Genomic DNA, 26,917 nt, shown 5'->3' on the forward strand with positions numbered 1-26,917 from the left:
TCATATGGAACCAAAAAAGAGCCCGCATTGCCAAGACAATCCTAAGTCAAAAGGACAAAGCTGGAGGCATCACGCTACCTGACTTCAAACTATACTACAAGGCTACAGTAACCAAAACAGCATGGTACTGGTACCAAAACAGAGATATAGACCAATGGAACAGAACAGAGTCCTCAGAAATAATACCGCACATCTACAGCCATCTGATCTTTGACAAACCTGAGAGAAACAAGAAATGGGGAAAGGATTCCCTATTTAATAAATGGTGCTGGGAAAATTGGCTAGCCATAAGTAGAAAGCTGAAACTGGATCCTTTCCTTACCCCTTATACGAAGATTAATTCAAGATGGATTAGAGACTTAAATGTTAGACCTAATACCATCAAAACCCTAGAAGAAAATCTAGGTAGTACCATTCAGGACATAGGCATGGGCAAGGACTTCATGTCTAAAACACCAAAAGCAACGGCAGCAAAAGCCAAAATTGACAAATGGGATCTAATTAAACTAAAGAGCTTTTGCACAGCAAAAGAAACTACCATCAGAGTGAACAGGCAACCTACAGAATGGGAGAAAATTTTTGCAACCTACTCATCTGACAAAGGGCTAATATCCAGAATCTACAAAGAACTCAAACAAATATACGAGAAAAAAACAAACAACCCCATCAAAAAGTGGGGAAAGGATATGAACAGACATTTCTCAAAAGAAGATATTCATACAGCCAACAGACACATGAAAAAATGCTCATCATCACTGGCCATCAGAGAAATGCAAATCAAAACCACAATGAGATACCATCTCACACCAGTTAGAATGGCAATCATTAAGAAGTCAGGAAACAACAGGTGTTGGAGAGGATGTGGAGAAATAGGAACACTTTTACACTGTTGGTGGGATTGTAAACTAGTTCAACCATTATGGAAAACAGTATGGCAATTCCTCAAGGATCTAGAACTAGATGTACCATATGACCCAGCCATCCCACTACTGGGTATATACCCAAAGGATTATAAATTAGTCTACTACAAAGACACATGCACACGTATGTTTATTGCGGCACTATTCACAATAGCAAAGACTTGGAATCAACCCAAATGTCCATCTGTGACAGACTGGATTAAGAAAATGTGGCACATATACACCATGGAATACTATGCAGCCATAAAAAAGGATGAGTTTGCGTCCTTTGTAGGGACATGGATGCAGCTGGAAACCATCATTCTTAGCAAACTATCACAAGAAGAGAAAACCAAACACCGCATGTTCTCACTCATAGGTGGGAACTGAACAATGAGATCACTTGGACTCGGGAAGGGGAACATCACACACTGGGGTCTATCATGGGGAGGGGGGAGGAGGGAGGGATTGCATTGGGGAGTTATACATGATATAAATGATGAATTGATGGGTGCTGACGAGTTGATGGGTGCAGCACACCAACATGGCATAAGTATACATATGTAACAAACCTGCACGTTATGCACATGTACCCTAGAACTTAAAGTATAATAAAAAAAAAAAAAAAAAAAAAAAAAAAAAATTTGCAACACAGGCCAAGGAAATTTGTTTTCACAAAAAAAATATATACACCTGTCATATAGTAAACGTCCTGTTTTTTTTATGTGTGTCAGTCTATGAAGTGACTGTAAATATGAATTGACAAAAATGTGTAAGTTAGATAGATAGATAGTCACTTCGTCTCCTTTCCTGGCCTTAGATCTTATTTCTGTTGCTGCTTCACAAGGCAACTCTTCCAGTTATCCTTGATTTTGCATTTCTGCTCCATGGAGACATGAACATTTTTGTCAAGATCTTGACTTTTGATTTAATACTTACAATATTATACTCATTGAGCTAAGATATATTTAAATTTATTTTTACATACTTACATATGGATATATAAAGATATTTTACAATATTTCCAGCCCATATCAAACAGAAATACAGCCAAATTGAGGTGTTGATATCTCCTTCTGTCTACAGAGTATGCCAGCTGGTTTGCTCAAGGCTCAGCTGGTAATTGTGCATAAGAGACCGCTGCTCTTAGACATCACGATGCAAAAGTTTCACTTATTCAGGTAAGTAATCTCCATTAACACAATAAAATTTAAATGGACACATTGAAATGCAAAAGTGAGACAACTCAAACAAATATAATAGAATGGCTTCAGTTTAGGCTTAAGCTTAATGCAACATCTCTAAGTGAACAAATGGCACAGTTTTCAAAACAGAAATTTTCCATGAGGGAATGGATCATATGCTGCAGTGCAGAGGATGTGATTAGATACTCAATAACAATGCTCTTTATTAATAATATTTAGATCGATGCTGAGCAGGAGTAATTAAAAAACACAATGACTTTGAAGCTCCTAGTAGATTAAGGTTTAACTAATAATAATATTGAGGAAAACATACCACATAATTATCCTTTGTGCTGCAAATGACTGATAAATAAGTGAATGAATACTGGTCCCATTTCTAGGCACTTCTCTTTTCCCTTTCTCTCTGTTATTTCTTATGCCTATGGTCAGGTACACCCAGGATCACTTCCTCTCTTTTCCTGGCCTTAGATGCTATTTCTGCTACTGCCTTATAAGGCAGCTCTTCCAGTTATCCTTAACTTTGCATATCTTCTCAGTGAAAAAAAAAAAAAAAATATTTGTCAAAATCCTATGTTTTGGTTCTATAATTATCATACTATTGAACTAAAGGTATTTAATAGAATTAAAGTAGGGGCCTACTAGTTTCTTACAGCCACTTACATATACTTGGATGATTTTTCTTACTTTCTGTAGTCCTCGTTCTATAATTTTTGATCCAAATTCTTCCAGAGATTGTATTAAAAACAAATGGATGTGGCATACAGGGAGTATCTCAGATCATTCACTCTCAACAGCAGGTCTCATGTGCTCCTAAACCAACTTGAAGCACTCTCCTTCTTCCTCTAGGTGAGTCTCTTCCTCTTCAGATAAACTACTTTGGAGCTTAAGGATTGTATTCCTCACCTCACCCGCTCACGTCTGTCTCATTTTATTTGACAGGTATCAGCTGTTCCTGGCATATAATGTCCCTTTCCACTAGGTATACAGGCTAAAAGAAATAACTTGCATCATCTTGTGTTGAAATCCCTGAATTCCTAGAATGAGACATAAGAAATTAAGAAGATCACTGCCTCTTAACTGTACCACACTGTTAAAAATATAACCTTTATGTATGTTTGAAGAAAAGAGCAGTCTGTATTTTCAGAGAAGCATCATGACCTACTGATAAAACAAATTTTTAAAGCACAAATTCCGTATAGAGCATTTGAAACATATCATGGGTGCTCCTCTCTACATCTTCTCTCCATTTATTTCCCTACCACAATGTACTCTACAATCTAGACACACCAAACTAATTATAGTTACTTGAATATAGTGTTTTGTCTTGTCTCTGTATTTTCCATATGCTATTTTTTATGCCAGTAATTCGGTGCTTTAAAAACATTTTAGATGATAACATTCAGTAAGATTTATATTTTAAAGAGCAGCCAAGTAATAAATATGTGTGTTTATGTCTGTGTGTATGTGTGTAAGAAAACATTTTTTTCACATAAAAATATTTAATCTTAATACATGTAATGCATCTCATAATTTTTATTCAGCTATTTAATTTTTTAAAATACTGATCTTAATTTACTAGACTGATTATATAAAATCTTAGTGTCATGATCATAATTTACTAGACTGATTATATAAAATCTTAGTGTCGTGACTTTAACCTAGTATAGAAAAAAATAGTAGAATCTTCTCTTTTAAATGTAGTGGATAACTCCCTGTTTTTTCAGACTGCTCTGGATTACTATGGATGGATGACTCATGAATTCTATGCATTCAATAACTAATATTCTTAGAAGCAGAGAAAAATTTCTTAAAATGAGGCCATTGACATACAAGGCTTACTTGTCATTTGGCTTACAAGTATCAGAAGTAAGCATCAATGAACTAAGAATGTATTCTTAAGAGGAAATACTTTTTCCTAATATCGTAGCTGTCAGACTACTATAGAATAGAAACCAATACCTGTAAAAAGTTATAACCCAGATTAGAGCTGTCTTATGAGCATTCAATGCAAAACCACCACCAGGTAATATCTTCCTTGAGTAGAAATGTGTTTGCTGGATGGACAAACTAAATCAACATTAAAAAAATCTGAAACCCAACTTTAACTGTACATTTTAATTTAAATTAAATTTGCATGTATTCAAGGTAAAAGTTATAAAGCACTACACAAATTAACATAGTAGATTTTTCAAACATATATTGCCTTCACCTTCTGGGGAAAATGAATAAAATTAATGTGTTATAATACCCATGAGACAGCAAGTACAGTGCACTTTGGAAAAACTTAGAGTAAATTGCTTGAAATTACTGTCAGTATCAAGGTTCAGGCTGACAAGAAGTCTCTCACTATCACAATTTAAACTGAATAACATGTAGTCACATCATGTACTCTCTATTCTATCGCTAGTCTCTACTTTCATTCTATGTCTACCAGTATAAAGCTTGATTTCAGCATTTAAGACACAAATTAAATTTATTAACAGAAAAATTGTTTTAAATATTACCCTAAACATAGACTTTCTCAAAGAGTGCACAGATTTAATGCCAGTCAAAAGTTAAGTCAAATTATTTAAACCCTACCCTACAAAGTTTAAGATTACTTTTTTAAACACAATGCAAATTGAAATATATCATATATACAGAGAAGTACAAAAAAATTGCAAAAGTAAGTTCAGTAAATGTTCACAAACTGGATCATAGAAATATGACTCAGAACTCTCAGCACAAAGAGGCCCTCATATGGCCCTCTAGTTTCTTTTCCTTCATTGTCAAGAGTAACCTCTATCCTGAATTCTATACTTACATATGCCTTTTCTATAATTGATATAAATTGAATCATAGAGTGATGCACTTTCTTGCAAACAGTTTGTCCAGTTCAATATCTGCAAGATTCATACTTCCTGAATAAAGCAGTTCATGCATTCTTACTGCTTTTTAGCATTCCATTGTATGTCAAAATATACCATAATTTACTTATCCATTCTACTGTTGATATACAACTGGGTTGCTTCCAAATTAGGGCTAGTGCAAATGGGCTGCTATAAATCTTTCTCTGGATATCTTTTGATACATATATAAATGAAATTTCCAGGAAGTGGTATGACTTAGTAATAGGCTATGAATATGTCTGGCCTTTTTAGACACAATTGTGCTCTTCTCCAAAGTGATTTTACTAAATTACGTTGCTAATGACAATGTATGAGATTTCCAGTTACTCTATATACTGCCCCAAACTTGGAATTGTCAGGGTTTTTTTGTTTTTTGTTTGCTTGTTTTCAATTTTAGCCATTTTGTTGGATGAATGCTGGTATAACATCATGGATTACTAATAATTAGGTTAAGCATCTTACTAATAATTAGTTTAAACAGATTTTCATTTATTGGCTATATTCTTTGTTTTACCCCAAAAGTCTACTACCCAATTTTTTAAATAGAGATAATTGTTTTCTTATTGATTTCTAGAAGTCCTTGATATATTGTGGATAAGTGTATCTTCTCCTAATTTGCGCATTTTATTTTTACTTTCTAATGGTATGTTTGACAAATATAAATTATAAGATTAAGGTAGACAAACCTATCAATTTATTGATAAATAATGCCTTTTGTTTCTCTATAAAATAGCTTTGCTTAACCCAAGGTCCTAAAAATATTTGCATATGTTGTCTTCCATAAACATTACTGTTTTAATTTTCACACTTAGACATGTAGTCAATTGGAATTAATTTTTGTATATGATAGAAGGTAGGAGGTAAATATTTGCTTATGTTTTTATTATTTTTCCAAGGTGATTATCCAATTGAAACAACATTCTGTATTGAAAACGACATGTTTTCTTTACCGCACTGCATTGTCATCTTTAAACCAAATAGCAGCTCTTGATATGTGTGTCTTTTTCCTATGCTTCAGTTTTCTTCTATTGCTGTAATTGTCAATCTTTCAACAGCTAACACACATTGTGAATTAGCTCCATAGTAACCTTTTATGATTGGTAGTGTAGGTCCCTGAAGCCTAATTTTTATTCTCAAGAAATACTGTAGCAGACAGAATGCTAAGATGGTTGGCTTCCAAATCCCAGTTATACACATTCTCCATAGTCCCCTCTCATTGCGTGGAAGCAGGACCTGTGAATATGATGAGATAATTACTCTTTTTATCAGTTTATGTTACATAGAGTAGATGATGGGATTGTTCCTCCTTTGATTAAATTAAATTTTTTAAGACTATCCATAGCAAACTGGAGAAAGATTCACTTGCTGGCTTTAAAAGTAAGAAGGCATGTTGTGATATGGCCACATGGCTAGGACATGAGAGCAGCCTCTAGGATGTAGGAGCCACCCTAGCTAAGAGCCAGCAAGAAAACAGGGACCTACAATGAACTGAGTTCTGTCAATAACCTGATTGAGTTTGGAAATGGATTATTCTTAAGGCAGTCCTGCAGATAAGCATGCAGCCTGGCTGGCACCCTGATTTTAGACTCATGGTCCTCTAAGCAGGGATCTCAGCTAAACTGGACTTCTGATCTACAGAAACTGGGAAATAATAAGTACATTATGTTTTAAGACACCAAGTCTTTGGTAATTTGTGCAGCAGTTGAAAACAAATACGAAAAATTTGGCTTTTTTTTAAATTCATTTTGTTTGCCCATATGTTCTAAAATCAACTTATCAATTTCCAATTCTAAAACCTGATGAAAATTTGAATGCAAAAGTATTGAATTTGTAATTAGAAGAGACTATTTAGTTATTGTTTAGTTATTCTCAATACATTTTGCATTTTCTATTCTTAAGAAGAATTGGTGCTAAAATAGTTTTTTGCTTTGCCTAAAACTAACAAAATGCATTAGCAAAATCATATGAGCTTTACTTGTTTTGAGGAGATAATTTTTGGGAGTTTCAACATCCTCAGTAACTATAAAAGTACTCAAAATTTTTATGTCAATTTATGTTACTCAGAGTGTATACAGATATTAATGAGTATATATATTTTATTATCTGTAATATAGCTTATTACCCATTTATTATCTTTTTAATATCTGTAGGATCTATCAAGTCATCGCCTTCTTGTCTACTGAAATTGTATATATAATATATATGAATTATCAGATATATAAATTATATATTTTATTTTATCAGTTTTATCAGAGTGCTGTTAATTTTATTAAATATTTTAATAGATCAACTTGTAGTTTTGTTGACTTTTTCTATTAGATAAGTTTCCTACTTCATTGGTTTCTTTTTATATCTTTATAATTTCTTTTACTTTCTTTGAGATTAATTCGCTCTTTTCTGGTTTTTTAATATTACTAAAACTCAACATTTAAAAAAATCTAATATATAATTTTAGGGCTATAACTTTTCCTCTGAAATAAAAAGGAAATAATATAAAGAAAATTAACAAGAAGGAAGGTTCAAGGAACTTAGAATTTTCTATTTCTACTTGAAGGTGTTACATGTCAAAGAGAAGAGCAAGGATCACCTCCAGAAATACTGGTTGAAATCACAGCATAATAAGACTTGAATATTTGATGAATGCATTTTAGTTAATTCTAATGTAACCAAATTGGCCCTAGAAAACATAACATCAGATATTTTAATAAGGTTTATTTTTAGCAGTATGCAGAATACATCAGGGTCATAGGGGCAACTATTTGAAATTTCCCATGCAGGATGCGCTGCTGGTTTTTATTACTACAAAAGCCTCTCCTGGGCATAAAAACCTGAAAGAGGCCACAGGTGAGAAAGAAAACTTAAAATGTGAAATATGAAGCCATTAATTGAATTTAAAAGCAAAGTAAAAGGCAGAATCAACAATGTCTCTAAAGTCTCAGCCTGAGTAATAATGGTGGACTAGGACAGTTGTGCCATCAAGGAAAAGAGGAATTTTAACTAAAAATTTATTTGAATGAGTCTAAAAGTGGTGGAAGTAAGGAGATTAAAGAGCTAAATATTAAAAAGGCTTCTGATACTTCATTTGGTTTGGGATGGACTGCTTAAATGTTAAGTAAGGAGCAGGGATAATTCTTAGTAGTAGTTGCTTTGAAATGAACCAGATACCAAAGTTAAGAAATTGAGTGCTATAGAAATGTCAAAGTACAGTGAAATTACAAAACAAGGTGTTATCCCATAAAGCTAGATAGAGAGATGAAGTGACAATTTAGATTAGAAACGTTTATCAAGGAATCAAGAAATCTAAACACGAAGTTAGCAGCAAGCTATGGGAAAAGTATAAGCAATTGGTTTCCTCCAGGCCTTTTAAACACTAAATTCTGGGTTTGAAGGAAACCAAATCTCTTCTTTCATAACTTGGTTTTGGAATTATGAATGTTTCTCTAATTAAAGCTACTGTGTTTTCAATGGTTATGATTTAGCAATGTGAAGACTAATCCATAATCCTTGTTATGGGAGCACAAAGTTATGAGAGCAAAGTTTGTACATATACTGGGATTGGCCAAATATGTGTACACATTATGGAAAAAGAAATCCAGGTTCCTCACTGTCAGAGAAGAACATTACCAATAAGGAAATGTGAAAGGCTAAGATGAATCCAGTAGAGTTAGACTGAAATTAGAGGTATCAATAAAAACTTAGGTTTTTGTTAAATTATATATACAGATAAACATAGAAATAAATATTGATGTCTGTGTATTCATGAATGAGAATACATACATATATTTCCTAGTTCTTTCTGATGAGTCTAGAAGCAATGATACTCTAATAGCAATGAACACACTAAATCCTAAGACATATATAAGTGAGCATGTGTGTGTATATATTCAGAAATATATACCCAACACAAGGTAATCATATGCTTAATTTTTTTGTTTTAAAGTCTTTATGATCACCTATACCAAGTCATTTTTTCTTTCTATCTATCTAAAGATGAAGAAACCACAGTTTTGCCAAAATATATTTTAAAAAGTTTATTCTGAACCAATATGAGTGACCACAGCCCAGGGTTATGTAATCTCAAGAGGTCCTGAGAAAATGTGCCAGAGGCAGTTGGGTAACAGTTTGGTTTTATGTATTTTAGGGAGACAGGAATTGTAGATAAAATCATAAATTAATACATGGAAGATATACATTGGTTTGGCCTGAAAAGGCAGAGAATCATGAAAAGGGGAGCTTACAAGTCATAGATGGGTTTTAGGAATTCTTTCATTGACAACTGGTTGAGAGTGAAACTATTATTTAAAGGCTTAAAGTCAGTAGAAATAAATACTTGAGTTAAGATAAGGGGGCTTTGGGGTACAAGGCCCTTAGCCTCTGGAGATTCCCTGAAAAATCACTGATATGAGGCAGATTGACTAATAAGAGAAAAGGCATACAAATTTGTGTAAAGTGTATACATGAGAGTCTTCAAAATGAAGACCCCACCTCCCAAAGAAGTTCAGAAGCTTATCATCTTAAGGTTAGAGAAAGAATGGTGGCTTAGAGTATAGGCAAAAATAGGTTTTAGTAGCAAGACAGGTTATGGGAAGGAGAAAGAAAGAGACTTGGAGAGCAAAAGTAGCCTTGTTATGCATATCAAGACTCATAGGTAGCAGCCCTCAGAGAAAATAGATAAAAGATATCTCTTTTCAGATCTTTAAAGGTGTTGTACTCTCAGTTAATCTTGTCTGGATGCAGGAAAGGTCTAGAAAGGGAAGTCATGGATGCATTAATGGAGATTATCTACAGGTCTACATTTTCCCCAGAAAAGATGAATTTGCATAGCTATTTCAGTCCGCTGGCCCTGTAGCAGCCATCTCAAAATATATTTTGAGTTAAAATATTTTGATTTCAATTCAGTTCTGCTATTTGTCATGTGATGCTTTACCATGTCCAGGCTGCAAAGTGTAAACCAAAAATAAAATTCTAAGCCCTGCAACCAACTGCTGGACCTTCACTTTGGAAAAAGGGCATTCCAAAGTTAACCTAAAAGATTAGTTCAGGCCATGATGGGAAGTGGGATTTAGACTCACTTATAATGAGTGCCTTATTATACTCTCCCCATTGGAACTCAGGCACAACTGACCAGCATTAACATCAAAACAGAGATTGTAAGACTAAGTCTGACAAAAAAGAAAATTTATAATCTACTCTCTCTGAAGCATGCAGCTTGGGGGCTTCATCGGCATAATAAGAACCTTGATATTAATAACCCCTAATCTTAACCCAGTCACTCACTTCTATTGATTCTAGGTCTTCAGAAAATCTTTGAATCTTCCTATGACCTGGAAGTACCATCCCCACCTCATGCCCCAGTATCCTCAACTTTCTGGATTGAACCAATGTACATTTATTGATTGATGTCTTATATCTCCCTAAAATGTATAAATCCAAGCCACAGCTCAACCACCTTGAGCACATATTCTCAGGATCTCCTGGGGCTATGTCACAATTCACTGGTCTATTGGGGGAACCCCACCCCCAATATTCAATGTGGGTTCTTTTCTATTTCCCTAAGCATCAGCTGGTCTGAGAAATAAAGGGAAAGAGTACAAAAGAGAGAAATTTTAAAGCTTGGTGTCCGGGAGAGACATCACATGTCGGCAGGTTCCTGAGCTGTAAAACCAGCAAGTTTTTATTAGTGATTTTCAAAAGGGGAGGGAGTGTATGAATAGGGTGTGGGTCACAGAGATCACATACTTCACAAGGTAATAAAACACCACAAAGCAAATGGAGGCAGGGCAAGATCACAGGACCACAGGATGGGGCAAAATTTAAATTGCTAATGAATTTTCGGGCACGTATTGTCATTGATAAAATCTTATCGGGAGACAGGGTTTGACAGCAGACAACCGGTCTGACTAAAATTTATTGGTTGGGAATTTCCTCATCCTAATAAGCTTGGGAGCACTACAGGAGACTGGGGCTTATTTCACCCCTTTGTCTTTGACCGTAAAAGACAGCTGCCCCTGAAGTGGCCATTTTAGAGGCCTACCTTCAGGGGCGCATTCTCTTTCTTAGGGATGTTCCTTGCTGAGAAAAAGATTTCAGCAATAGTTCTCTTATTTACTTTTGAAAGAAGAGAAATATGGCTCTGTGCCACCCGGCTCACCAGCAGTCATAGTTTAAGGTTATCTCCCTTGTTCCCTGAACATTGCTGTCATCCTGTTCTTTTTTCAAGGTGATCAGATTTCATACTGTTCAAGCACACATGTTCTACAAGCAATTTGTGCAGTTAATGCAATCATCACAGAGTCCTGAGGTGACATTCATCCTCAGCTTATAAAGATGACGGGATTAGGAGATTAAAGCAAAGACAGGCATAGGAAATCACAAGGGTATTGATTGGGGAAGTCATAAGTGTCCATGAAATCTTTACAATTTATATTTAGAGATTGCAGTAAAGACAGGTGTAAGAAATTAAAAAAGTATTAATTTGGGGAACTAATAAATGTCCATGAAATCTTCACAATTTATGTTCTTCTGCCATGGCTTCAGCTGTCCCTCCATTCAGGGTCCCTGACTTCCCGCAACACTGGTCACTTATGTTTGGCTCAGAATAAATCTCTTCACATATTTTACAGAGTTTGGCTCATTTCATCAACAAAAGTAAGACACCTTATATGGGTTAATTAAAAAAAACACATAATGAGATTTTATGGTTTGTTAGGAATGAGTCCCCATACCTCTTAGGAATTTGGGCAATTGAATAAAAGATCAGAGATCAGTGCTCATAACTAATCTATCTATCCATTCCTAGATATAGATATCTATCTATATGTATAATGTCTCAGGGATGTCTTTTATTCCTATTTTATAGCCATACATAATTTTTAAAAGTCTTCTTTCCTCCTGTCCCTTATGGTCCTGTGAGTGAGATAAATATTAAATGAGAAAAAAAAAAACATATTTTCAGATGTTTATAATTTCTGAGAACAAAATGGACAATGTGTCATGAGATAGCAACCTGGATTAGCTTGATAGGGAGAAAAGGTGGTCTCCCTGTTTTAAATAAGATGATTAAGAATAACAAAGCTCTCTTGCTTGGCTACCTAAAGAAGGTGAACGAGTATTCTCAGGCTGTGAGCTTATGAACCATTGCAAAGGTACAAAAAAGAGATAAGCATGTTGGACAAATAGTAAAGAAACAGTATGCCTGGATCTTAAACAGAGGGTGGTGAGGTCTGGATTATGAAATTCAAAAATAGGCAGAAACAATTTTGTGGAACAATCAGAATATTGATTTTACTTTAAAAATTCTAGAAACAACTCAAAATAATCAGAGGTTAGAAATGTGCAATTTACTACATGTAGTTAGGGTTGAAAATTGTATTCCTATCCTCCTAAAATGAGAATCACCTTCTCTCACATGCAGGGAGGGATATTTTACTTTGGGGGATTTAATTTCAAGTATCAAATCTGAGCAGAAGTACATTTAAAAATTTTTCCAATTTGTATTTCATGGCAATTAATCCTCTACCGTATCCTCAAACTGAGCCTGGAGCTTTTTCTTGGTACATAACTTTTGTGAACACAAATAAATATTTCCAGGAAACTAGAATGTAAATATCCTCTGGCTTCAGAAAATCAATAATATTGCCTAAAACATGATTTACTGATAATGTGTCAGAGACTATTTTTTGTTTAAGAGAATAGAAATATATTAAATGAGCACTTCCAGAAAGCTCTTGATTGTCCCTTACTTTTATGAGACCTGTTTTTATGATCATAAACCCTGTAATAGAGTGTTTCAGATTATTGCCTCTTTAATAAATTGTTCATGGTTCTCTAAGAACAGCAGATATTAATTAACAAATGAATGTATTCAGTTACTTTGTTTCCATTTGTATCTTTCTTCATGAGTTGGTTTTGGAAAGGCTATGATAAATGGTTATCTGTTTCTTTTCCTCATTAGGGTATCTCTAAATTCACTGTCTCCTGGTTTCAAGGATGATTACAGAAATATGACCATAAAACTGTAGCTTCTCATTATACCTGGAAGCAGTAGGAGTATAGTATTTATAATCTCATTATCTCAATGGATAGTTGTAGCTGTGCATATGCTCTTATTATCTCTACTGGGGCCGGTAATGATATACATAGTCTCATTATCTGTGCTGTGGAATTGGAGAGCTGCATTTATAATTGAGTGTTCTGCACTGTAAGTAATATAAGGTGGGTAGATAACTGGTTGAAAGTGTGTCTACAGACGGGCAAACTGGATAAAGAGTCAAGACCCATCAGTCTGCTGTATTCAGGAGACCCATCTCACATGCAGAGACATACATAGGCTCAAAATAAAGGGATGGAGGAAGATCTACCAAGCAAATGGAGAACAAAAAAAAGCAGGGGTTACAATCCTAGTCTCTGGTAAAACACACTTTAAACCATCAAAGATCAAAAGAGACAAAGAAGGCCATTACATAATGCTAAAGGGATCAATTCAACAGGAAGAGCTAACTATCCTAAATATATATGCACCCAATACAGGAGCACCCAGATTCATAAAGCAAGTCCTTAGAGACTTACAAAGAGACTTAGACTCCCATACAATAATAATGGGAGACTTCAACACTCCACTGTCAACATTAGACAGATCAACAAGACAGAAAGTTAACAAGGATATCCAGGAATTGAACTCATCTCTGCACCAAGCGGACCTAATAGACATCTATAGAACTCTCCACCCCAAATCAACAGAATATACATTCTTCTCAGCACCACATCGCACTTATTCCAAAATTCACCACATAATTGGAAGTAAAGCACTCCTCAGCAAATGTACAAGAACAGAAATTATAACAAACTGTCTCTCAGACCACAGTGCAATCAAACTAGAACTCAGGACTAAGAAACTCAATCAAAACCACTCAACTACATGGAAACTGAACAACCTGCTCCTGAATGACTACTGGGTACATAACGAAATGAAAGCAGAAATAAAGATGTTCTTTGAAACCAATGAGAACAAAGAAACAACATACCAGAATCTCTGGGACACATTTAAAGCAGTGTGTAGAGGGAAATTTATAGCACTAAATGCCCACAAGAGAAAGCTGGAAAGATCTAAAATTGACACTCTAACATCACAATTAAAAGAACTAGAGAGGCAAGAGCAAACACATTCAAAAGCTAGCAGAAGGCAAGAAATAACTAAGATCAGAGCAGAACTGAAGGAGATAGAGACACAAAAAAACCTCCAAAAAATCAATGAATCCAGGAGTTGGTTTTTTGAAAAGATCAACAAAATTGACAGACCGCTAGCAAGACTAATAAAGAAGAAAAGAGAGTGGAATCAAATAGACGCAATAAAAAATGATAAAGGGGATATCACCACCGACCCCACAGAAATACAAACTACCATTAGAGAATACTATAAACACCTCTATGCAAATCAACTAGAAAATCTAGAAGAAATGGATAATTTCCCGGACACTTACACTCTCCCAAGACTAAACCAGGAAGAAGTTGAATCCCTGAATAGACCAATAGCAGGTTCTGAAATTGAGGCAATAATTAATAGCCTGCCCACCAAAAAAAGTCCAGGACCAGATGGATTCACAGCTGAATTCTACCAGAGGTACAAGGAGGAGCTGGTACCATTCCTTCTGAAACTATTCCAATCAATAGAAAAAGAGGGAATCCTCCCTAACTCATTTTATGAGGCCAACATCATCCTGATACCAAAGCCTGGCAGAGACACAACAAAAAAAGAGAATTTTAGACCAATATCACTGATGAACATCGATGCAAAAATCCTCAATAAAATACTGGCAAACCGGATTCAGCAGCACATCAAAAAGCTTATCCACCATGATCAAGTGGGTTTCATCCCTGGGATGCAAGGCTGGTTCAACATTTGCAAATCAATAAACTGTAATCCAGCATATAAACAGAACCAAAGACAAGAACCACATGATTATCTCAATAGATGCAGAAAAGGCTTTTGACAAAATTCAACAGCCCTTCATGCTAAAAACGCTCAATAAATTCAGTATTAATGGAACGTACCTCAAAACAATAAGAGCTATTTATGAGAAACCCACAGCTAATATACTGAATGGGCAAAACCTGGAAAAATTCCCTTTGAAAACTGGCACAAGACAGGGATGCCCTCTCTCACCACTCCTATTCAACATAGTGTTGGAAGTTCTGGCTAGGGCAATCAGGCAAGAGAAAGAAATCAAGGGTATTCAGTTAGGAAAAGAAGAAGTTAAATTGCCCCTGTTTGCAGATGACATGATTGTATATTTAGAAAACCCCATTGTCTCAGCCCAAAATCTCCTTAAGCTGATAAGCAACTTCAGCAAAGTCTCAGGATACAAAATTAATGTGCAAAAATCACAAGCATTCTTATACACCAGTAACAGACAAGCGGAGAGCCAAATCAGGAATGAACTTCCATTCACAATTGCTTCAAAGAGAATAAAATACCTAGGAATCCAACTTACAAGGGATGTAAAGGACCTCTTCAAGGAGAACTACAAACCACTGCTCAGTGAAATCAAAGAGGACACAAACAAATGGAAGAACATACCATGCTCATGGATAGGAAGAATCAATATCATGAAAATGGCCATACTGCCCAAGGTTATTTATAGATTCAATGCCATCCCCATCAAGCTACCAATGAGTTTCTTCACAGAATTGGAAAAAACGGCTTTAAAGTTCATATGAAACCAAAAAAGAGCCCGCATTGCCAAGCCAATCCTAAGTCAAAAGGACAAAGCTGGAGGCATCACGCTACCTGACTTCAAACTACACTACAAGGCTACAATAACCAAAACAGCATGGTACTGGTACCAAAACAGAGATATAGACTAATGGAACAGAACAGAGTCCTCAGAAATAATACCAAACATCTACAGCCATCTGATCTTTGACAAACCTGAGAGAAACAAGAAATGGGGAAAGGATTCCCTATTTAATAAATGGTGCTGGGAAAATTGGCTAGCCATAAGTAGAAAGCTGAAATTGGATCCTTTCCTTACTCCTATATGAAAATTAATTCAAGATGGATTAGAGACTTAAATGTTAGACGTAATACCATAAAAACCCTAGAAGAAAATCTAGGTAGTACCATTCAGGACATAGGCATGGGCAAGGACTTCATGTCTAAAACACCAAAAGCAACGGCAGCAAAAGCCAAAATTGACAAATGGGATCTAATTAAACTAAAGAGCTTCTGCACAGCAAAAGAAACTACCATCAGATTCAACAGGCAACCTACAGAATGGGAGAAAATTTTTGCAATCTACTCATCTGACAAAGGGCTAATATCCAGAACCTACAAAGAACTCAAACAAATTTACAAGAAAAAAACAAACAACCCCATCAAAAAGTGGGCAAAGGATATGAACAGACATTTCTCAAAAGAAGACATTCACACAGCCAACAGACACATGAAGAAATGCTCATCATCACTCGCCATCAGAGAAATGCAAATCAAAACCACAATGAGATACCATCTCACACCAGTTAGAATGGCAATCATTAAAAAATCAGGAAACAACAGGTGTTGGAGAGGATGTGGAGAAATAGGAACACTTTTACACTGTTGGTGGGATTGTAAACTAGTTCAACCATTATGGAAAACAGTATGGCGATTCCTCAAGGATCTAGAACTAGATGTACCATATGACCCAGCCATCCCACTACTGGGTATATACCCAAAGGATTATAAATTATTCTACTACAAAGACACATGTACACGTATGTTTATTGTGGCACTATTCACAATAGCAAAGACTTGGAATCAACCCAAATGTCCATCTGTGACAGACTGGATTAAGAAAATGTGGCACATATACACCATGGAATACTATGCAGCCATAAAGAAGGATGAGTTTGCGTCCTTTGTAGGGACATGGATGCAGCTGGAAACCATCATTCTTAGCAAACTATCACAAGAACAGAAAACCAAACACCACATGTTCTCACTCATAGGTGGGAACTGAACAATGAGATCACTTGGACTCGGAAAGGGTAACATCACACACTGGGGCCTATCATGGGGAGGGGGGAGGAGGGAGGGATTGCATTGGGGAGTTATCAATGATATAAATGATGAACTGATGGGTGCTGACGAGTTGATGGGTGCAGCACACCAACATGGCACAAGTATACATATGTAACAAACCTGCACATTATGCACATGTACCCTAGAACTTAAAGTATAATGAAAATAAATAAATAAATAAATAGAAAAAAAAAAGAAAGTGTGTCTAGTATTTTTTTTGAGTTTTCATTTTTCATATGCATTTGATATTTGTTCCTCAAATGTCGACAATTAGAAAATTCTGGTGAGAGCAGAAAAATAAGAAAATAAAATGAATAAAAATATTTGGGAAAGTATGAGTTGAGATATTGACAACCCATCATCCTATGGATGACATTTCACTGAGAAATCCCCCTACTCCACCACCCAAGATTGTCATTCAGGTGAAAAAAAAAAAGACAGAAAGAAAGAGAGAAAAAGATAGAGAAGGTTTTTAAAACTCACGTTAAAAAATAACATTTTATTTTTGAACTTTCTTGTTTTCTTTTTTTTTTTTTTTTTTTTTTTTTGAGAAGGAGTCTCACTTCTTTGCCCAGACTGGAGTGTAATAGCATAATCTCGGCTCCCTGAAAGCTCCGCCTCCTGGGTTCAAGCGATTGTCCTGCCTAAGCCTCCCAAGTATCTGGGGTTATAGGCATGCACCACCATAGGGCCTGGCTAATTTTTGTATTTTTTGTAGAGACGGGGTTTCACCATGTTGGCCAGGCTGGTCTCAAACTCCTGACCTCAAGTAATTCGCCCGCCTCAGCCTCCCAAAGTTCTGGAATTACAGGCATGAGACATCATGGAATTACAGGCAAGGGCCTCTCCAGGCCCTTGTTTTCATTTCAATACCCTAGCCATCAGCTTTCTTACACAAAGTGTTATGGAAAATACTCTGCTCAAAATGAAAGAGAGGTTTTGAACACTTTCACAATCATAAGGTTATACAATCTCTTGGCAGTTCTGGGATAGTAACTAAAGTTCAGGAAGAGTAACAAAGAAAAATCCACAGTTTTCATGACTTCTAAACCATGTTTCCAAGTAAAAATCTCCAAAATAAAATCAAAGATGGGGTAAAATTTTATCCAGCAAAGGCTAAATGCTGATATATGTTTCCAAGTAGTCTGCTAATGTGTTATACAAACGAATGTCTGAAATAACTTCCATTTTTCCACTTTGTGTTGAGAAATGTAATAATTATTTCGATTTATGTCTTTAAATAAAGAGGAAATATCAGAGGCCTTTAAACCAGGGCAACTCCATCTTGTATGGAGGCTGGGTAAAATAAGTCTGAGACCTACTGGGCTGCATTCCCAGGAGGTTAGACATTCTAAGTCACAGGGTGAGATAGGAAGTCGGCAAAAGATACAGGTTGTCAAGATCTTGCTGATAAAGCAGGTTGCAGTAAAGAAGCTGGCCAAAACCCACCAAAACCAAGATGGTGAGAGTGACCTCTGATCATCCTCACTGCTCTTAATACACTAATTATACTGCATTAGCATGTTAGAAGACATTTCCACCAGCGCTATGACAGTTTATAAATGCCATGGCAACATCATGAAGTTACCCTATATCGTCTAAAAAGGAGAGGAACTTTCAGTTCTGGAAACAGCTCATTCTGTTCCTGAAAAACGCATGAATACATCCGTTGTTTAGCCTATAATCAAGAAATAACCATAAAAATGCGCAACCAACAGTCCTGGGGCTGCTCTGCCTATAGAGTAGCCATTCTTTTATTCCTTTACTTTCTTAACAAACTTGCTTTCACTTTATGAACTCACCCTGAATTCTTTCTTGGGCAAGAACCAAGAACCCTCTCCTGGGGTCTGGATCACAACCCGTTTCTGGTAACAGAAGCACACACATGAATGTAGGCAATTCTGGTATTACTGGTAGGCTTCCACTTACTAGTTTTGGAAATAATTAAGCCACCTCTCTTTTTAATACTTACATGAAATTGTGGGCCTTCCCCTGCTCATAGGAACAGAACATCCAGTTGCTTTCTCTGTGAGCCCCTCATCCCATTTTTATTCTTATAAAAATCCAAAGCATCTAATCCTCTTTACAAATTCATGGCAAAGAGAGAATAATAGAACAAAGCATTTTTAGCTGCTATTTCTTTTCTCACAGGAACTTTGCTGTGAAAAATTATTTCAAACAATTCAGTGCATCCCTCCCCACTACTAAGTTTTTGGACTTCTTGGCCTGAGGCTCCATGCAGGTTGTAGAATTTCTGCCTTAAATTTAACCAAGAATTGCTATCTAATTGATCACCTAAGTTAATAGGTCTTTAGAGTAATTTGAAATTGAAATATCACTCACTATTTGAACAGAACCAGGCCAAAAGGAGGTCAGAAATTCGGTCACAAGCAATACAAGACTCTACCCTACTTCCCTTGTTTTCATCCACTTAACCTACTCACATACAACTACTTGAGTGTAAAGTTTGGTCCTAATTGATTCCTATTATATCCAAGATAAGTTTTCATTTCAAAGCTCCAGGACTTTATTCCTGATCAGGCCACCCATTGGAGAGTTTCTAATAATGTCAAACCTCATTAAGGAGGTTAACTCCAACTCGTTTCTCCCAGTAAGCTCTGTAAAAAGAAAATAAGGGACCCCAAATCACAAAGCGAAAGCAAAAATTCAAACTAAGAACTGTGTCAGGTAAACCTGCCTCCCATTTTATTTCTAAATAAGATAGCTGCCAGGTGCGGTGGCTCACAACTGTAATCCCAGCACTTTGGGAGGCCAAGGCGGGTGGATCAGGTCTGGAGATCGAGACTATCCTGGCCAACATGGTGAAAACCTATCTCTACTAAAAATACAAAAATTAGCCAGGCATGGTGGCATGTGCCTGTAGTCCCAGCGACTCAGGAGGCTGAGGCAGGAGAATCACTTGAACGCAGAGGTGGAGGTTGCAGTGAGCCAAGATCATGCCACTGCACTCCAGCCTGGGTGACAAAGCGAGACTCCATGTCGAAAAAAAATGATATAACCATAAAGATTTACATATATATGTGTGTGTGCATATATGTATTACATACAGATTACATATATATGTAATACACACACACACATATATATATATAAAAGCTACATATCTACTTCACAATTTGCCCACAAGGAAATTCCTTATGGGCAAAGGACAGACAGAATTCCAAGTTATTCCTCTGTTGACCTGAGACAAATGCATATCTGAATGCTTCCTCTGCCCTATTATTTCACTAAGCCAGACTAAAGCATAAGTGACTAGTCCTTTACTCTTCCCTCACATGTAAATCGTGTATTCAGTGAAAGGCTAATCAGAAACTCAAAAGAATGCAACCTTTTGTCTCTTATCTACCTATGACCTGGAAGCCCTCTCCCCACTTCAAGTTGTCCTACTTTTCCTGACCAAACCAATGTACCTCTTACACATATTGATTGATGTTTCATGTCTCTGTAAAATGTATAAAACCAAACTGTGCCCAAGGAACCTTGGGTACATGTCATCAGGACCTCCCGAGGTTATGTCAGAGGTGTGTCCTTAACATTGGCAAAATAAACTTTCTAAGTTGATTGAGATCTGTCTCAGATACTTTTGGGTTCACAGCTCCTAGGCAGATATTTTTAACTCTTTTTGGAAGATGAGGTAGTATTAAGAGCAGTAACTTCTTTTTATTATTATATTCATTATTTTTAAGTTTCGGGGTACATGTGCAGGATGTGCAAGAGCAGTAACTTTTTAAAAATAGACTTTTTAAAAGATAAGTATTAGGTTCACAGCAAAATTGAGCAGAAGGTATAGAGAATCCCTGCATACTGCCTGCCCCCTGGCTCTTGCATAGCCTCATCAATTATCAGCATCCCCAATTAGAGTGGTACATTTGTTACATATGATGAACCTACATTAATACATCATTATCACCCAGAATCCGTAGTTTATATTAGGGTTTACTATTGGTGTTGTACATTCTATGGGTTTGGACAAATGTATTATATAATGATGCATGTCTACCATATTAGTATATGGTACTATACATTAATACTACACCTTAGTATATTAGTAGTTTCACTGACCTGAAATTCTCTGTATTCCATACATCATCCCTCCCTCCCAACCCAACTCTGAAAAGAAGTGATCTTTTTACGGTCTCCATAGTTTTGCCTTTTCCCAAATGTCATATAATTGCAATCACACAGTATGCAGACTTTTCACATTGGCTTCTTTCACTTAGTAAAATGCAGTTAAGTTTCTCCATTTTCTCTGCATAGTTTGATAGCTCATTTCTTTTTGCACTGAATAATATTTAATTTCCTGGATGTACCAAAGTTTATTTATCCACTAACCTATGGAAGGGCATCTTGGTTGCTTTTGTGTTTGGGCAACTATGAATAAAGCTTCTGTAAACATTCCTCTACAGGTTTCTGTGTAGACATAAGTTGTCCACTCCTTTAGGTAAATACCAAGGAAAATGATTGTTGGATAGTATGGCATGAGAATGCTTAGTTTTGTAAGAACCATTAACTGTCCTTCAAAGTAGCTGTACCATTGTGCATTGTCATCAGCAGTGAATGAGAGTTCCTGTTGCTTCACATCCTTGCCAACATTTGTCGTAGTGATGTTCTGTACTTACAACACTTCTGACATCAAATATGTAGATTTTCCACACATTGCAATTTACAAATTATCTGTGAACACCAGCTCAATTTAATTCTAGCACTAACTATAGGATAAGGGCTTAGTTCCACAGAACCACCTCCAACTTCAGATTCCAATTTAAGTAGTTGGTCCTGGGTCACCCACATTTCTGTCTGACTTGACTACTGTTGGGTTCCCTAAAACTTTCTCCTCAAATTTGATACTTTTCTATAACAGCTCATACAAAAACATACAGAAATACTTTACTTACATTAACTGGTTTATTATAAAGAATATCATAAAGGGTACATATGTACAGTCAGATGAAGAGGTACATAGAATAAGGTATGATGAAGGGGCATGGAGCTCTCATGCTGTGTCCAGGCATGGCACTGTCCCAATACTTCCATGCGGCCACCAATGCAGAAACAATGTTAACCCGTTTGTTTAGGATTTTAATGGATGTTTCATTATATAGGCATGATTGATTAAATTCTTGGCCATTGTTGGTTTAACTCAATGTCCAACTACTCACCCCTCTCCAGAGGTGGATGGGGCTGAAAGTTTCAATCCTCTTGTCTTGTGGTTGGTTCTTCCCACAACCAGCTCCTATGCTCCAAGAGCAGACTTACTAGAATAAACTTAGGTATGACTAAAAGGGGCTTATTATAAATAAGAAACGATGCCTCTTTTATGCTGTCACTCAGGAACTTTTGAGGGTTTTAGAAGCCTGAAGCAGAGAAAAAGTATATATTGTTACTGTGTCACAAGTCACATCCCATTGTTATTTTATTTTAATTTGCATTTCTGTGATAACATGAGATGTGGAACATCTTTTAAGATGCTTATTTGTCATCTGTATATCTTCTTGGTGAAATGTCTGTTAAGGTCTTTGGTCCATTTCTTAATCAGGTTGTTTGTTTTCTTATTGTTGAATTTTAATAATTATTTGTATTTTTTGAAAAACAATATTTTATCAAATATCTTTGCAAATATTTTCTCCTACTCTGTGGCTTGTCTTTACATTCTCTTGACAGAGTCTTTTGTAATTTTGTAATTTTAATGAAGTCCAGTTAAACTTTTTTTTATAGTGTACTTTGGTATGTTTTGAAAAGTCATCACCAAATACAAACACAAGTTCTTCTAGATTTTTTTTCTAGGAATTTTATGACTTTGCATATTATATTTAGATTTGTGATCCAGCTTGGGTTAATTTTTGTGAAGGGTCTAAGGTCTGCATTGAGATTTATTTTGCTTGCATATGGATGTCCAGATGTTACAGCACCAGCTGTTGAAAAGTCTACCTTGTCTTTATTGTATTGCCTTTGCTCTTTTGTCAAAGATTGGTTAACTATATTCATGTGGATCTATATCTGGTGTTTCTATTCTGTTTCATTAATCTTTTGGTCTATTCTTTCGCCAATAGACCACTGATTAATGTAGCTTTATAGTGAGTCTTCAAGGTGGACAGCATCAGTCCTCTTCCCTTGATTTTCTTCTTCAATGCTGTGTTAGTTATTCTGTGTCTTTTGCCTTCCCACATAAATTTTAGAATTAGTTTTCCAATCTCCATAAATAACTTACTAGGAATTTGATTAAGATTGTGTTGAATCTATAGATCAAACTGAGAACTAACATCTTGTCAATATTGAGTCTTCCTGTCTATGAACAAGGGATATCCATTTATTTAGTTCATCTTTGATTTCTTTCATCAGAGCTTATAGTTTTCCTCATATAGATCTTGTACATATTTTGTTAAATTTATACCTAAGCGTTTCATTTTTGTGGTCCTAATTTAAACAGCATTGTGTTTTTAATTTAAAATTCCACTTGTGCATTGCTTGTATATAGAAAAGCCATTGAATTTTGCACATGAATCTTGTGTCCTGCAACACTGTTATAGTTGCTTATTAGTTCTAGCAGTTTCTTTGTCCATCCTTTCAGATTTTCTACATAGATGACCATGTTATCTGAGAACAAAGACAGTTTAATTTCTTCCTTTCCAATAGGTATATCTCTTTTTTCTCATCTTATTGCATTAGCTAGTGGGGAATTTTAGTAAGATGTGAAAAACCAGTGGTGAGTGGAGATATCCTTGCCATCTTAGGTGAAAAACATTGAGTTTCTCACATTCAGTACCATGTTAGCTGCAGGTTTTTTTGCATATAATTTGTATCAAGTTGAGGATGGTCACCTCTATTCCAAGTTAACTGAGAGTTTTTATCATAAATGTTGTTATTTTGTCAAATGCTTTTTCTTCATTTATTTATATGATCCTGTGATTTTTCTTACTTAGCCTGCTGATGTTAGGGCTTACATTAGTTGATTTCTGAATGTTGACCCGGCCTTGCATACCTGATATAAATACCACACAGTAGTGTTGTATAATTCTTTCACATACTGTTGAATTTGAGTTGCTAATATTTTGTTTAAGATTTTTGCATCTATGTTCATAAGAGACATTGATCTGTGTTTTTCTTATAACGTCCTTGTCTGGTTTTGATATTAGAGTAAGTTTGGCCTCATAAAATGAGTTTGGAAGTGTTTTGTCTGCTTCTAACTTCTAAAGGAGATTATAGAAATTGGTATAATTTCTTCCATAAATATTTGGTAGAATTCATCAGTGAACCCATCTAGGCCTGATGCATTCTGTTTTGGGAGGTTACCAGTTATAGATTCAATTTTTAAAATACATGGACCTACAAATAGTTTATTTCTTCTTGTGTGAATTTTGGCAGATTTTATGTCTTTCAAAGCATTTGTCTCATTGACCTAATTATTGAATTTGTGCAGATAGAGATGTTAATAGTGTTCCTTGACTAACCTTGTAATGTCTAAGGGACGTACAATAATGTTTCCTATTTTATTTCTGATATTAATGTGTATCCTATCTCTTTTATTCATAGTTAGCCTAGCTAGAGGTATATCAATTTTGTTGATCTTTTCAAAGAAGCAGTTTGTGGTTTTACTGATTTTTTCCTACTGACTTTATGTTTTAAATTTTATTTATTTCTACTCTAATTTTTATCGTTTCCTTTCTTGTGTTTACTTTGGATTTAATTTACTCTTATTTTCTATTTTCCTAAGGTAGCAGCTTAGATGATTAATTATGGATCTTTCTCCTTTTCTATTATATGCATGAATACCATATTTTTTTTTTCTCTTGACACTGATTTTACCGCATTCCACAAACCTTGATAAGAATTTTTTTTCTCTTTTTTATTTAAAAAAATGTAAATTTCTCTTCAGGTTTCCTTTTTACCTGGAGTTGTAACATTTTTATTAACAGAAAATATTTTGTCTGTTCAGTGGCTGCTTGCAGATCTTAAATTTATATAACTGATAGGTGTCATGGAAGTGATCCTTTAGAGATAGAAAAATATCTCTAACCTAATAACTTTCTAAGAAAAATCAAGCAGTCTTTCTATCTCAGACCATGCTAAGCAAATATTTATTCTTATTAAATTATCTCACTAATGGAAAATTAAAAAGTGATAAGGACTCTTTAAAATAATAAATTTCTCCTTGTAATTTATTATAACATTTATAGTGTACTTTATCATTCATTAATGTGGCAAATGTTTATTGGTTAGTACTAGGTACACCCTTCAGTGAATGAATAGTCAAAGCCATTTCAAAACTTACTTTGTGGTAGAGTATAATAAATAGTAAGCAAAAAATACATAATAAGTAAATTATAAATCATATTAGAAAATCCTAAGTGCTTTGGGGGATAAAACAAACAGAGCAAGATAGGAGAGATCAGACTGTGGTAGGAAAGAGTTGTAACTGAAAATACAATAAAGTAGTTTGAGTAAGCCTTCTTGAAAAGCAAAGACTGGAAGAGAGTGAGGGAATTGGCCACACATCTAGCTAAGGAAAGCAGTAAAGACATGGCACCCAGTACAAAGGTTCTGTATTTTACAACTCTTAAATGCTATCTAAGAAATGTATAAGCTTCCACTCATGCAAAGTAAAAGTGTGGAGCTCTGGACATAGGATTTGAGGATGTCAGTTATCCCCCAAATTTCCAGATCTTTATTTCAGAACTGTACAAAATCATTTTGTACCAAAAATAGTGCTATGTACAATGGGCACTATTAATATTTATTAAAGGAATGTTAGTTGTTTTGGTTATATTTTAAGCTATGAATACTTGATCCCAGAAAATTAAAAAATTTGATTAATATCTACAGCTTTAATATAATTAATTTACTTGTAAGAAAATTATACTCTCTGTAGGTTCATACATAATTCAAATTGTCTTCTCTAATATTAGTTTGTCTCTAGATATTAATCTTATAATTTATGAATGTTATCATAAACTTAAAAATTATATGAGTTTCAGTGACATATTGTATCACATAATTTTAGTTTCTTCTACCAATATAACATAATAAAATTCTGCTATATTTATTAACAACTCTGGTTGATCAGCTGATGGAAAAATGAACAGCTCTTTGTTAATTAGATTTGATTTCCAGGTAGAATCTATCTCTGATTTGATGCTTAGCCATAGGTCACACTATTAACTGACTGAGGACACTTTGCTATGCTACACAAAAACCTACACGTGACTCCAAAATGTATCATTATTCTCTCATATTTCTGTACTTATACTGGATTTGGAAGAATAAATATTATATTCTATTGATGTGCATGTTGCTAAACATTACATAAATTATGTAATACTACAGCAACTGACAATTTGTTTTATTCATTTATTTTTTTATTTTTTTTTCCAGGCGTAGTGGCTCGTGCCTGTAATCCCAGCACTTTGGGATGCTGAGGCAGGTGGATCACGAGGTCAAGAGATCCAGACCATCTTGGCCAACATGGTGAAATTCCATCACTAGTAAAAATACAAAATTTAGCTGGGCATGGTGGCATGCGCCTGTAGTCCCAGCTACTCAGGAGGCTGAGGCAAGAGTATAGCTTGAACCAGGGAAGTAGAGGTTGCAGTGAGCCAAGATCACGCCACTGCACTTCAGCCTGGTGACAGAGTGAGACTCCCTCTCAAAAAAAAAAACAAAAAACAAAAAACAAAAAAAAACTGTTTTTGAGATTCTTTTCCCACGATGATACTTAAAGATATATCTTATCCATCTTAACCGCTACAATACATAAAGAAAACGGAGCATTTGCTTTCCTTTGTTCTAAATACATTTATCATACTGAAATATATGTTTTTCCCCTAATTTTAAGTTTTCTTGACATTGCTA

Source organism: Rhinopithecus roxellana, chromosome 5 (assembly GCF_007565055.1).
Source record: "Rhinopithecus roxellana isolate Shanxi Qingling chromosome 5, ASM756505v1, whole genome shotgun sequence".
NCBI lineage: Eukaryota > Metazoa > Chordata > Mammalia > Primates > Cercopithecidae > Rhinopithecus > Rhinopithecus roxellana.